At 37.0% G+C, this 15,729-nt stretch overlaps 1 protein-coding gene across 1 annotated transcript in view; it reads right to left on the bottom strand.

Moving 5' to 3' along the window:
- The window catches only part of kalrna (kalirin RhoGEF kinase a), a 197,354-nt gene extending 183,662 nt beyond the window's left edge, over positions 1-13,692 (bottom strand). The window contains exon 1 of the mRNA XM_030124714.1: positions 13,395-13,692. The gene's annotated coding sequence lies outside the window, so the exon portion shown is untranslated. The remainder of the gene's footprint in view (positions 1-13,394) is intronic.
- Positions 13,693-15,729: the final 2,037 nt, after the last annotated feature.

Below are 15,729 nucleotides of genomic sequence, written 5' to 3'. Positions count from 1 at the left end.
AGTTTTTAGTATCTTGAATCCTGAGGGGAGGGGGGAGAAGAGGGAGTGTCCATAAAGTAGGCGGTCTCTCTCTCTCTCTGGTTTCAGATTCTGCTGGTTCAGGGTCCGGATCGGTCTGTGTGATTACTTTCATTTTCATCTCTGTGCATTGGAACGATAAAAGGATACTCCAATTAATTCACATCATTAAAAACATGGATGAGTGACACTATTGTTTTATTCATTCTATCCATTATGTCCTTAATGGGAAACACTGCTTTACTCCAGTATCAGATCTAAGTCCTACTGATACTGAAGTGAAGTGTGAAGTGTCCAATCTGTGCAAATTAATCAGACAAACCTTTTAATCTACTTCAGAAACACTACGCAGTCATTCAGTCTGGAGACAATATGCAAATGTAAAGACAGTACAGCATCACATGACAACATGTCATCACTAATGTTAGGAGGTAATAGAAATTCACAGATCATTAACCCTTTGTTGGAGTTCAGTTTTGTTTTTACTGAGTTTTGACCGTGTAACTGCTTTATGGAGTTCAACCAGGTGTCAAAAAGCAGCTGGACTGATTTAGAAAAAACAGCCCAAAACAAAAACTACTGGGCCCAAATTCCAATCCTTCCAGTTCACAGTTTATGTTCAACATCCTGAATCTGTCATTAAAGTACATTCTGAGTAGGGGTGTGCATCAGCAAAAATCTGATGATACGACACAAATCACAATACTAGGATCACAATACAATATATCACCCTATATCGTGATTAGGGATGGGAATCGTTAAGAATTTAACGATTCCAATTCCATTATCGATATTGTTTATCGATCCGATTCTTTATCGATTCTCTTATTGATTCTCATTGGGTGAGGAAATAAAAGAGTACAAACGGGTGTGTTTGCATTAACTGTCTTTTATATTTCCATCTCTGCACAGAAAATAGAGCATATACAGTATGTACAAATAATAAGAACAGATGACGCTGGGCCAGTTGGGGGGGGGGGGGCAGTGAAAGTGAAACTAATGACTCTTTACTAATTCCTCTATTGCCGGATTTCTACAACGTAGAACCGGTTCGACTCGGCTCGGCTTGTCTCCCGTTGTTGAGCACCTCATTTCCTTTCCCTTCTTACCTTCGGAAACTTGTATTTGAGGAGTTATGATGTTTGTTGCCCACACCGGAACCGGCCTGGCGTTCACTCTGCCGCTACATTCACAAGCATCGCCAAGTATAGTACCAAATATATGACATTCCTGTAAATGATTCACGTTCTGTGGACAAATGTTTGAGGATATTGTTGGGATTCCACCCTTTTGAAGACATGGAAGCTTTGACAGTGTTCCAAGTAAGTGGACCTGGTGTCGTCTGTTTAGACCGTTTCTGCCTCAACGCCATGTTGGCTACGTTCTGACCAAAACAATGCAGCGTACGTGTGATGTCATCGGGCATAAACAACGAAGGCCGAATCGATAAGCAGAGTCGTTAAGCAGGCAGGCAAACGATTCCAAGGAATCGAGCTACTGGGAACCGGTTCTCAAAAAAGAACTGGTTCTCAATTCCCATCCCTAATCGTGATACTACTAACAAGGCAATTATTTGTTTTTTTGTTTCTTTTAAAAAATAGATATATATATTTCCTGGAAGATTTGAAGTACACCAGAAACATGGACAAATACTAAAAACATTTTTATTTGATCAGAACAGGATCTAATGCTGTATCACAAAATTTTCCTCTGTAAAAACTTAAACCTTAAATTACGTTTTACAGGCATTACAGTTTAAGATTCTGCTCAAATGTTCATATTCTATTAGTTCATAACTAATATCGTAACATTATTTTTGTACAGTCCCAACAAAGGAACTAACACCTGCCTCTCAGACAGTAAAAAGCGCTTTTAGGATGTTTCAAATAACCATTATTTAATAAAACAGCATGAAACAATAGTAAATAAAAGATAAACAAAAACAAAAAACAACCTCCACCATATCTGCATTTGAATAAATACCTAAAAATATCGATACAGTATCATGAAATGAAACTTCGCGATATATTGCAGAACCGATATTTTCTTACACCCCTGATTCTGAGTGCCTTATTTGGTAAAAACCTGTCAAACTTCAATTCCTCTCTTTGTCTTTTTCTGTTATTCCACCTGTTTTGACCCTAAAGCACACAGTAAAACAAAACCACTGAAGGAAAGGAACACAAACACATACTCACAGCAGCTTTAATGAACCTAAAACAGATGCAGATTCACAGCAGCACCTTTACCTGGAATCACATCTCAGGGGTTAAAGGGTTAATCTGTAAAAACCATCCACTATAAGTTTCCGTGCTGCCTTCAGTGTCTTTGTGAGTAAAAATACTAACCATAAAAGATGATGCATGGAGCCCAGATTTGTCCGTCTAAACCAAACCAAACCTCATTTGACTCATTAAACTCATTTAACCCTGAGACGCTGAGCTTGAACTGATGTCATCTCAGAGACAGAAGACCAAACAGAAACGCTCCACATCAGTGAAACCATAAACCCCAGCGCTCAGACCCAGCGCTCATACTCTCATGTCACAGTTTAACGTCAGCACATGAGTGTCGGAGTGTGTTTTGGCGGGAGATGTGAGGATAAATGGCCTGAGGATGGAAGTGGATGAGCATGTGTCGGAGGGTTTGTGAACACAGACATTACATGGATGAATGAGCAGTAATCCACTCACTCACACACTGGATCCTCCAGGCTCACACACATGGAAACACCACTACGACATTTACAGGACCGAACATTAGGACGGATTTTTAACATTTTTATGTTTTTTAAAGGTTTACAGTTTACTTGGTTAAATCACACTTTCTCCAACCTGTCATCTTTTCAGAATCTTAAACCGATCCCAGACTTTAACACGAAGGATTAATGTGACGATGGAGCTGAGACGACACTAATCCACTATTAATGGAAACACTTGAATGTACATGAAAAGGCTCCTTAAATGCAACACGTTTAACCCTTAAACCCCTGGACGGCTTTTGTTGTGACTTCCCATTGATTTTTCTTTCACAGGAACATTCCTTAAGTGATTTATCATCATTTATTATATTAATATCCTCTGCCTCTAAAACGTGAAGTCTGATTGATTCAGTAATGATGGAAGAATGTTGTAAGAATGTAAGAAGACAGAAACGAAGGATCTGGTGAAAACCCACGGCTCACTTTGTCCATATTTGACCCAACAAGGGTTTAGAAATAATCCAACATGGATATAAAGATCCATCCTCCTTCCTCCCTCCTTTCCTTCTTTACTTCCTTCATTCTTTCCTGCCGTCCTCCCGCCCTCCTTCCCTTCCTTCCTTTCTTCCTACTTTACTTAATTCTTTCCTCCATCCCTCCCTCCCTCCCTCCTTCCCTTCCCTTCCTTCCTTCCTTTCTTCCTTCCTTTCTTCCTTCCTTCCTTCTTTCCCTGGTCTGAGTCTCTATTTTCCTTCTTTCCTCTGTTTCTGTTCCTTCCTTCCTTCCTTCCTTCCTCCCTCCCTTCCTTCCTTCCTTCCTTCCTTCCTTCCTTCCAGCAGACTCTCAGGCTGATTCTGGCGTCCTCCTCCCTCCTCCTTCTCCTCCGTGACAGTGTGAATGTTCTGGCAGATCGTCTTAGAAAACACCTGGCTCTGTCGTGTATCCTCCGTCTGCAACATTTCACATTTGGAGAGGCGAATGCTGGGTCAGCGCCAGCCTCCATTATGTAATTACAGAGACTCGCAGGTGTTTGAGAGAGATTGTAAAAAGCAGAGCAGTGAAAACAGCTGGTCTGAGCCTCCTCTGGTGGCGTCCTCCTCGGTCTCCACAGGAACCGAGGTTCTCCTGCATGGATTTGTCTTAAGTCTCCAGTGAGGGGACAAGAGGACAGTTTGGACTCCAGAAAATAAAGAAATGATGGCGGTAAATGTGTAAGAAAAAAAAAAAAAAAAAGAGGCTGAGGGATCATGTTTTGTCCTGCTCTAGTTTCACATCTCAGCACAACAATCACTGGTCGTCTTTTGTTTCCAGTTATTAGACATATCCCCCAAACTCTGCAGCACTAAGCACCTGAAAACACATCATAATGATCCAGCAAACCTTCACTGGAGCTTAAAAGCACTAGAGCACAGGATTCAAACATGCGGCCTGGGAGCCAAATATGGCCCACCAAAGGGTCCAGCCTGGCCCCTGGGATGAATTTGTAAAATGCAAAAATTACACTGAAGATATTACTGTACTTTCCAGACTATAAGCCACACCTGACTATAAGCCGCACTCACCCCGTCTCCAACGTCTCACCATCAATTCATTGATGCCAAGCTTACGTGCAGCAGCTCTATTTCCTTCTTCGTCAGCCAGATCAATCGTTAGCCCAGAAAACATAAATTAGCCGCATCATTTTAGAGCCACGGGTTCACAGTGTGTGGAAAAAAGTAGCAGTTTATAGACTGGAAAGTACAGTAATCATTTTAGTTCAGGTTCCACATGCAGACCAATTTAATCTCAAGTGGGTCAGATTAGTAAAATACTATCATAATAACCTATAAATACTCAAAACTCCAATTTTTTCTCTTTGTAAATGTACACACTTTCATGTCATTTTACTGTAGTTACACTAAAACAAACTAACATTTCATAAAAATGCAAATAACCTGAACAAATATGAACATGTTGAAATATGCAAGTTTACCAATATTCTGTCTGTTATTGAATGTTTTGTGTATTTGTTGATCCACTGTGATCTGTAAATTGTAATTTACATGTGGAAATGATAAACTGAGACATAATACTGTTAAAAGTGCACTTAGTTTTCTTAAGAAATTTCAGTTTGTTCATGTTATTCACATTTTTTTAAAGGATAGTTGGTAGATGTAAAACTTTCATCACATAATTTTACTTTTTTCAATCTAAAACATAGAGGAAAGTTTAGAGTTGACATTATTTATATATATTTAATATTATGTTATTAGTTTACTGGTCCGGCTCACTTCAGATCAAATTCAGCTTAATGTGGCCCCTGAACAAAAATGAGTTTAACACCCCTGCACTAGAGTGAATCCTGCTCTGGTCCCTGATGGATCAGAACCACAGCTGGGATGAAACTGGATCAGCATTTATGTCATTTATGATCATTTTAGTCACGCACTGATAACAAAATTCTTGGCCGATACTGATCTAATCTGTTTAATATCTGTTGATCCACTAATCCAAACAATCCATGTAAATAATTGGTGTAAAATACAGTTTGTCATCTTTTCATGGTCATCAGATGTGACCCATTTGGACATTCAGAGGCTCCATAGTTACCATGGAAACACCGTCATCTTCTACAACATTGATTCACCAGTAAAACCCATGGAGTTGGATCAATGACAGAGGATGGACACACTGGGTTTATGTTCAATTAATGAGAGATTTTGCTGAAAAAGTCACTTTTTCTTCAGTTTTCTCTGTTTTTAACAAAATAACCATTGATTTTACTCTGTTTTAATGACCATCTACATGATCAGTGAATTAAATAAATACCTGATTTACACCGAAAAACGCAAAATACAGAGGATAATATTATAATAACTGGTGATAAATACTGAAGAAAGGTTAAATTCATTTGTGAACACAAATGTATCACTGGGTCTTTAGATCTTAAATCCTATTTTTAATCAGGGTTTATGTGGTTGTATGCGAACTGAAATAATGTTCACCATATTAGCAGTATATTTCATTAAATATTGAGGCAAAACACATAATATTTTGTGCATATAAATGTAGTGACTGTCTAAAAATCAAAGCCACCCTTCAGCCGTACATCCATTAACCCTTTCATCCAGAAACCCATCAGATTCAGTGATGAAGCAGCTTCTTCTCAGTGTTTTTATTCATTTTCCGTAGTGTGATGCTTATACAAGACTCCAAATGCAGATGAATTCCCGTAAAACCTGAAGTATCTCTGTTTGCACACTGTTCTTGAGCCCCCCTCTTCATGTTTAGGAGCTAATGTTACATATGTCATGTTATTATGACATGACGCTACATCACCTGATACTCTGTGAAAAGAAATATGAGCAGCTGAGAGCCACCAATCCAGTGTTTGGACTAGATCTCAACTCATTAAACTGAGTTATTTTAATGAAAGGATGCATCTGAAACATCCTACGAACACAGCATGAGAAGCTGCTTCTACTATGATGTTCCCTTCAGAGACAGAAGGACGCGATAAGACACCAGGATATGAGATTTTGGTGTCACATACCTGATCTGAGGGAAATATTTGACCTGTAGTGCTCTGAAACAGAAGCATTATGGGTAATATACGGTTCAGTATAGATCTAAATGCACTTTTGCAAAGAGAAAAGCTCATCTTTGGAGTCATCAACTTCCATTTAGTGCAATTTTTAGACATAAGACATAAGATAAGATACTGTGTATTTTCACCTGTACAGCAAAATTAGGAAGATAATGAATAAGCAGGTAGATATTAATGAATTTTCCAGCAACTCACACTTTTAAAGCAAGAAAATATCACTATCCACTTTATAAAACATCCGTAAAATGTCAAAAATAAACAGTCCTGACTGTTGCATGAATTTGCCAAACTTTTAATTAACAGTGTCTGGAGACGATACTGGACAGATTTACAGTCGACTAAATCAGTCTGTTTAAATACAACGTATGCAAATTGCAAAAATTAGCTTAAAATGGCTTATAATTCAAAATAGCACACATTCTGTGGTTGATCATGTGACAATTTCAGTTTTTTTCTTTGTAATTCTCTTTAGATAATAAATATTTGTGCCAAATTTAGCCCTTGTATGTGAAAATTGACAATTGTACTATTAGAGGGCGCTAGCGGGCAACCTGTGCACAGTCACTGGCCAATTCGCCGCGTCTGATCTGTGTTTTTGAGCATTTGTAGTCGTAAAGAATTGCATTTGTTTCAGCAAAAGCAGCATAATCATAACTTATAAAACTAATAATTAGAGCGTACATGTGTAAAGAATAGTTCCATTTAGGAGCTGAGTCGATTAAAGCAGCAAAAAGACGTGTCACAAACATAGAAAATAAGAATAAAATGTGTTGATTTTGCATCAGATGTGAGAGTTTATGTGAAAAGAGTTGAATTAAGCTGAACATCATCATCCTCTGGGTTAAAAACACACAGATTCACAGGAAAGAGCAGGCGGCGGTTCAATGTTATGCTAATCAGAGGTTTATAAATAGGACGCTAAATTATCAGACGGAAACAGGAAGTAACACACACACACACACACACTCATACCTCCACTCACGCAATCAGAGCGACGTCGAGTGTTTATCAGAAAACTGACGCCGCCGGTCTGTCAATAACCACTGCAGTTGCTACGTTACCAGGATGAACGTAAAGACGGCATTTTTTTCAACCCGACATCAGAAAACAGTCAGACAGCTGCTGGTGCACGTGCAGGAGGCATGATGGGAAATGAAGTCAGTTCATCCAACGTGCCCATACTCTGACTGCGTATTTGAAAAAGTCACTTTTTCTTCAGTTTCTGATATAAAATACAGAAATTACACAAGATACAATTACAATAAATGATGATAAATCACTTAAGAAAGATTAAATAGGAAGAAAAAATCAGTATCACTGGGTCTTTATGGGTTAAATCCTATTTTTAATCAGGGTTTTGTTGGTGTTTTTTGTTGGACCGTTGGACTGTTATTTGTGCGAATAGAAGGACTGAAATTTGATGAAAGATGCCGAGTTAAATATCTAAAAAGTTAGACATTCAGCTTCATCAAACCTGCAGATACACTGATTGTGTTTTTGAAAAAGTCAGTTTTTCTTCAGTTTGCTCAGTTTCTGATATAAAATACAGAAATTACACGGGATGATATTACAATAAATGATGATAAATCCCTTTAGAAAGGTTAAATAGGAAGAAAAAATCAGTATCACTGGGTCTTTATGGGTTTAATCCTGTTTTTAACCAGGGTTTTGTTGGTGTTTTTTGTTGGACCATTGGACTATTTAGACTATATATGTAAATGGAGGGACTGAAATTTGATGAAAGATGCCGAGATGAATATCTTAAGTTAGAATTTCAGTTTCATCAAACCTGCAGATACAGTGCATTTGAAAAAGTCACTTTTTCTTCAGTTTTCTGCTTCTGACACAAAATACAGAAATTACACAGGATAATATTATAATAAATGGTGATAAATGACATAAGAAAGATTAAATATGAAGAAAATAATCATTAGCGAAATGACACAAAAGTAGAACCAGGTCTTTATGGGTTAAATCCTATTTTTTAATCAGGGTTTATGTGGTTGTAGGTAAACAGAAGTGATGTTTGCCATGTTAGCAGTGTATTTCAGTAAATATTGAGGTAAAACACATAATATTTTGTTGCATGTAAATGTAGTGACAATCTAAAAATCAAACCCACCCTTCAGCCATTCGTCCATTAACCCTTTCATCAATTCGATCCAGTCTATCAGTTTAACGGTCAGACAGCTGCTCATGCATGTGCAGGAGGCATGATGGGAAATGAAGTCTGTTCTGTCAGAGGCTTTTTGCGTCTAATAAACTGATAAAAAAACCAAGTTGTGAGTGAAACAGGATTAATGATCTGCTCTGAAGGTCCATTAGTGATCAGATGTTCTCAGTGTCTCTGCATTGAACTAAGTCTGGACCGTTTTCATGAAAATGTAATTAGACTTAATTCTCTCAGCTAATCTGCTAAAAGCCATGAGTAATGTCTGCGACCGCTGTGAGGAGAAAAGATGGAGTTTACACCAGGTTCAGGATGGGAACGGAGGTGGATCAGATGAAAACTGGATCCAAATGATCCATCAGCATCATTTCACTCTGAGTCTTTAGTTCTGTTTTGTCTACGGAGGCATGTTCAAAACCAAAAAGCATGTTTGAGCAGATGTAAAATAGTTGAAAGTTTATTTTAGCAGTCTCTAAAAGTTTCATTATGGACATTAACAGTTGTTTTTGATAACAAATATGCTAAAAACTTCAAGTCTTTTTATTTCTTTTTAACTAAAACACACTGTTTTAAGCATTTAGTATTTATAATAATGCTAATTAATGGCCAGAAAAGTTCTTCCTGAAAACAAAGGTGTAAAAGAATAGGTAAAAAAGACATTATTTGACACTTTTACCACAAAGAAAACATGAAGACATCTAGGCGGTCTCTTGCAATGGCAGTCTGAAAAGGGTTAAAAACTTTGACTAATAAGAATCTGAGGAAGAGTCATAACATCAGCTATGATTTACAAAACCTCTGTAAAGACCTGGTTTCTTTTACATACACTGAACTGGAGCTCCATGATGCATTTACTGCTGATGCTGGATTTTCTGATTTTTTTTTTTTTTTTTTTTTTTTTTTAAATCAAGAAGTGTTTTTAGACTCATTTAGATCAGCTGTGTTGGATGTCCTGCAGAGGTGAATGCACAAACAAGGTTATGTAGATCTGTCCATGAAATCCTGTCTGTTAAATATGTGGAGCTTTAGGTTGTTTGAAGCTTCTCTCTGCAAAATTTCAGACTTTTTAGCTTGTTTTATCTTGTGTCTGAGTCGTCACAGCCGTGAATAAACTAGGACTGGACCCATATGTCAGATGTCTATTCACTGACGGCAGGTTTTAAAGGTTTTTAGATACATTTCTCTGAATGATTGAATCTGTTCAGTCAAACATAATGCAACGAAGAACTAAAAGATATTAAAATAGGATCCATGTTTATATTAATAATGAAGATTTTATGGTTAAAAGGGGGATGAATAACAACAAAAACAACAGAAAGAAACAGAAAGTAACAGCGGTTTCAGTCATAAAGTATGTTGAATTATTTTTGTGGCGACTTCCAAATGAATTTTTCCTCTACATTTAACACATATTTGAGTGACTTCTCACTATTCATTATAATATGATCCTCCGTATTTTGCATTTTTCAATGAAAACCTGGTATTTTTCTACAATTAATTCACTGATCATGTAGATGTTCATTAAACCTCAAAGTAAATTCAAAGGTTATTGTATCAGAAACAGAGAAAACTGAAGAAAAAGTGACGTATTCAGTAAAATCTATCATTAACTAAACATAAAAAAGTGTCTCCATCCACTGCCATTCATCAAACTCCATGGATTTTACTCGTGAATCAATGTTACAGAACCCAGAAGGACATTAGTTTATTGTATTTGTGGCTTTTTAACCATTCTATAGATTATTTCATCATTTTTTGGTGAATTTTGTGCAATATTTTGTTCATCTTAATTTTATTTCTTATTTTCTTTACTTTATGTTCATTCTTTCTATTATTTGGTTCATTTTTCTGATAATATTGATAGAATTAGTGGATGAGCAGGTATTAAACAGTTTAGATCAGTAGATGGTTTTGGTCACCAGTGGATGTTTGGGTGTTTGAGGGTTAAAGTTCAGGTGCTTCGCACTAATGAAGGGATTGTAAAAGTCTTGGCCGATGGCGTTACTTTCTGTTTTCATGTTTGAGTCAAGTTAAAGACAAAAATCTCCTCAATAAATACATTTACTTTACCAGCTGTGTAAAAGTCATACTGTGATTTGAGGTGGTTTTCATGGACGATGCACAGATTCTCATTTAGAAAAACATCAAATCAAACCACAAACCAGACTGAACTAGTGTAAAAACTGCAAAAACATGTAGTTACTTTCATCTTACATGTTCTACACAGTTCTTCCCTCTGGTCAGTTACAGTTTTTGTTGCAGTTTCTACACATTACATCACCCTGAATCCTCATTTGTCTCTGGACCTTCAGAAGGCAGCATTCTGTGATTCTATAAATGCACAGGTCGATGTTCTCATTACAGTTTGACTCATTGTATCTTAGATTGATTACACTTTCTTAAAAGTTGTGTTTTTTTGGTTTTCATGTGCTGAGGATGTTGTGTTACAGCAGCCTCTGGACTCAGTTGCTATGGAGACGATGAGGGTGAAAGTTTATTAACCCATAAAAACCCAAACATCCAAAACCATCTACTGATCTAAACGGTTTAATACCTGTTGATCCACTAATCCTATCAATACATGTAAATAATTAGTGTAAAATACAGTTTCTCATCTTTTCATGGTCATCAGATATGACCATATTTGGATGTTAAGAGGCTCCGTAGTAACCGTGAAAACGCTGTCATCTTCTACAAAATTGACTCACTAGTAAAACCCATGGTGTTGGATCAATGACAGTGGATGGACACACTAGGTTTATGTTCAGATAATGAGAGATTTTACTGGAACAGTCACTTCTCTGTTTTGATATAATAAGCTTTGAATTTACTCTGAGCTTCTATGAACATCTACATGATCAGTGAAATAGGAAAATACATGTTTTACACTGAAAAACGCTAAATAATATTTTAATAAATGGTGATAAATCACTTAGGTAAGATTGACTGTCAAGAAAAAAATAATTTGGAAGTTGCTACAATCAATAAGATGCAAAAATAATGAAAAAATTGAACAAAATGATCAAGAAACTGAACATAATCTAGAAAATGAAACTAAAGTATCAGTAAAATGAGCAAAATAATAGAAAGAATGAACATAAAGTGAAGAAAATAACAAAAAAAGTTAAGTCAAAATTCACAAAAAAATGGATGAAAATGACATGAAATTGGTTAAGGGCACAAATACAATAAACTCATGTCCTTCTGGCTTCTACATTGATTCACCAGTAAAACCCATGGAGTTTGAACAACGACAGTGGATGGACACACTGGGTTTATATTCAGATAATGATTTTGCTGAAAAAGTCACTTTTTCTTCAGTTTTCTCTGTTTTGATCTAACAACCTTTGAATTAACTTTGGTTTTCATGAACATCTAAATTAAATATAAGAAATGAAACATAGAAAAATACATGATTTACAGTGAAACATGCAAAATACAAAGGATAATATTTGAATAAATGGTGATATATCACTTAAGAAAGGTTAAGAATTCATTTGGGAACAACCATTATTAACATGTGCTTCATGTCCTCATATCTGACACAAAGGGCTGACATCCACATGTTATTTCAGCTCATTTTTTATCTTCTTCCATCTTCAATTTGTTCTTATTCTCCTTGTACAACTTCCTGTAGTTGGGCCAAATACTCCAAACCATCCTGAACACAGACCATTTGGATCTGGACCAAATGACAAAGCATCTGTTAGATCCAATTCAACACACACAAATCATTTAGATTCCTACTTTTCTCCAACTTCTGACCATACTCCAGTGAGTCGGATTTCTTATCATTCACGGACCGTTGAACTTCCACTTCCACACGTAAACACATAAACACACACAGTGAACACAACCCCTCCTGGACAGTTTCACATCTAAGTACACACCATATTCACTAAAAACGGATGAAACTGAATGAAACAGATGCAAAGACAGACTCCGGGTGTGTCTCCCCTCCAGCAGTGATCCAGATTCACTCCCAAATGTCACCAAAATGTCCCTAAAAACAGATGGAAACACTCACTGTATCACAAACTGAACCTGGATTTACACCATCAGCACCAACACACGCCTCAAACTGCTCACATTTCAACTCAGACAACTCGATATGACAAAACTGATGAGTGGAAAATGACCACCAGTGTCTCCAAAAGCCTCAAGTGACATCTGTGCATTAACATCCTGCAGGTTAAGTGGATGCAACTGTATGTTTGGGTTAAAAATGACCAAAAATCACAATCTTTGGCTCATATTTCAGTCAATAAGTGATCAGATTATCTCTAGGTTTTGGATTTTTGTGCAGTTTTCTCAAACTAAACAGCCCATCTCAGACTTCAACTTGCAGGTTCAAGTGAAATCAATCTGCATAAATCAGATTACACCACCCTGCTGTGATCCACACAGAACCGGTGCTCTCCCCGGGTGCTGTCAGCTCCTGTGTCCGCCTGAGGCTGCCTCTCCCCGGCCACAGACACGCGCCTGGGCTCGGTCACCTCCGGAGCATCTTGAACACATTTGCTGACATTTCCAGCAGCTGATCCTCTGTGTTTCCTCCATGATCCTGCTTTCTTTTGTAGCAGAGACCCCTCAGCATCAGACACACGAGCCCACAGCCCCGCGCACACACGCACACATACACACACGCGCGCACGAACGCACAGCTCCAAGACGCGCGCACATCAACACAATGGCCAGTCGATGCGCCCAAAAGCAGCGAACTGCGGCTCATTGACTGGTTTTTGTGCGCATTGTGGACCCTGCCGGTGTGGTCCCATCTGGCACAGCCCCGTGCGCTCCCCTGCTTTGGCTTGATTCACTGTTTTCCTGCACCTTTTCTTTTCTGTTTGTGTGACAATGTGCAGACTCCGGATGGTTTTGGCGCAGATTTTGCGGAGCCGTGCGCACCCGTTCCTTACCTGTTTTGTAGAAGGCATCAGTGTCGGGGTCGCTGGGCGCCTCCTCGGCCGCTTCTGCAGGGTTCATGCCGGAATCCGGTTCAATACAATCCACAAAGAACAGATAGAAATAAAGCTCTCCGCTCCGGAAAATCCAGCCGTCCGTATTCCTTACATGTTCTCGGCTCCTTCTCCTTCTTCTCCTCCGCCTCCTCCTCCTCCTCCTCTCTGGGTTCTTTCTTTCTTTCTGTCGCCCTCTCGGTTTGTTTGGTGTTTCGTTGGCTTCGTTCCTCTCTATTGTTCCCGGTCCAACCTCTCTCTCCTCTGCTGTCCGCCAGGGTCTCTCCTCCTCCTCCTCCTCCTCCTCCTTCTTCTTCTTCCCTCCCTCCTCCTGCTCCAGACCCGCGCGCACCACACGGAAAGAAAACCTCACAATTATTCTGGAAAAGGACGCACAGTGAACAGTAGACCTGGAAACCACTGTCCTGTTGTCCACATCATTAGTATAATCATCTTCATCATCATCATCATCATCACTGGAGGCTGCTGTGCGTAAATGGAGGATTTCATCCAAAAGAGGGCGCTGGAGGGAGGCCAATGGAGCAGGGTTCATCCTCTGGGCACCAAGAATGGGTTCAGGATGGTTTTAATTTTGGTGATTTTTGGTTAAAGTTGAAGAAACCAGACAGTCTTTTGTGGTTTTAAATAATTTGCAAAAAAAACAGAACAAGAGGAAAATCCATAAAAGATGCAGCAAGATGAAGATGTCAATAAAGATTCAGTAAAATTTTAAAAAAAAAATGATAAAAGTAAAAAATTAAACAATGAAAAGCACAAATATGATGTAAACTGATAAAAACAAGGTGCAGTTTGATGAAATCCATGTAAAATATACAGCAAATAACAACATTAAGGGAAAATATGATGAAAGAAGATGAAAAAAAGATGTTGAAACTGTGAACAATGCAAAAAAAGGAAAGATGCCGATAAAGATGCAGTAAAATAAAACCATGATAAAAGACAAAAATGTATGAAGACACAAGAAAAGAACAAACATGATGTAAAAAGATAAAAACAACAACATAAGAGATAAAATTTGATACAACCAAAAGACGAAAAATTTAAATGAAGGATGAAATAAGAAGAAATTAATTTTAAAAATATGCAGCAAATAACAACATTAAGGACAAAATATGATGAAAAAAAGAAAAATAAACATACAAAGGTGAAAAAGATGAAAATTATTGTAAAAAAAAAAAAAAAAAAAAAGGGTAAAAGAAGCAGCAAAAAATGTTGAATGATAATGAAAGAATATGATGAGTCAAAAATAACAACAAATTAGAAAAGTAAAAGTGTAAAAGATGAAAATATCATGAAAGAAGCAGCCAAATAAAAGAACAATAAAAGACAAAAAGCATGAAGACATAAGAAAAAAAGTACAAATATGATGTAAAAACATAAAGACAAGATGCAGTTTGATAGAAGTCATGCAAAATATGTAGCAAATAACAACAATAAGGGACAAATATGACAAAAGAACATGAAAAAAGATGTTGGAAAACTGAACAATGAAAAAAAAAAAGGTGAAAATATCAATAAAGATGCAGTAAAATAAAAGCACGATAAAAGACAAAAAAGTATGAAGACAAAAGAAAAGAGCAAACATGATCCAAAAGAATAAAAAAAACATAAGAGATAAAATAAGATACAACGAAAGACGAAAAATGAAAATGAAGGATTAAATAAGAAGCAGTTTACGTAAAATGTGTATATAAAATATATATGTAAAAAAAAAATATATATATATATGATTAAAGAAGATAAAAAAAGATGTTAGAAACTATGTAAAATGGATTTTTAAAAAACTGAAGTAAAATTGATGCTGATCTTTAAGAAAATATTGATGTTTTCATCCCAAGTCCCAATATTTATGTCTATATAGTTTATAAACATCAATATTTCCTAAAACTTTAATGGTAGATTTTTCTTCCTCAGTGAAATGTGAAGAAAATAGATGGTTAGTTGTGGTAGAAAATTATTATTTACAGTCAGAGCAGGAAAAATATGTTAGAAATATAGAGAAAGAACATTTAAAATCATAGTCATGGATTTAAAAAAAAAAAAAAAACACGAAAAACAAAATCGATGTTGGGAGACATTCAGTCTAAACCATCTCTGAGTCATTTTGGAAACAAAGATAACAATTTAAACCAAACTACCCAATGCAATGATATTTATCTCAATATAAAACTATATTCTGACATTAGTCATTATTGTTTTGGATCCCAGACCCCTGTTAGAAAAGAAACACCGGAACTCAATGTGTCCACATACTTTTGTCCACATACTGGACCTC

Source organism: Sphaeramia orbicularis, chromosome 21, assembly GCF_902148855.1.
Source record: "Sphaeramia orbicularis chromosome 21, fSphaOr1.1, whole genome shotgun sequence".
Classification (NCBI taxonomy): Eukaryota; Metazoa; Chordata; class Actinopteri; order Kurtiformes; family Apogonidae; genus Sphaeramia; species Sphaeramia orbicularis.
This window is presented reverse-complemented; position numbering and strand designations above follow the sequence as displayed.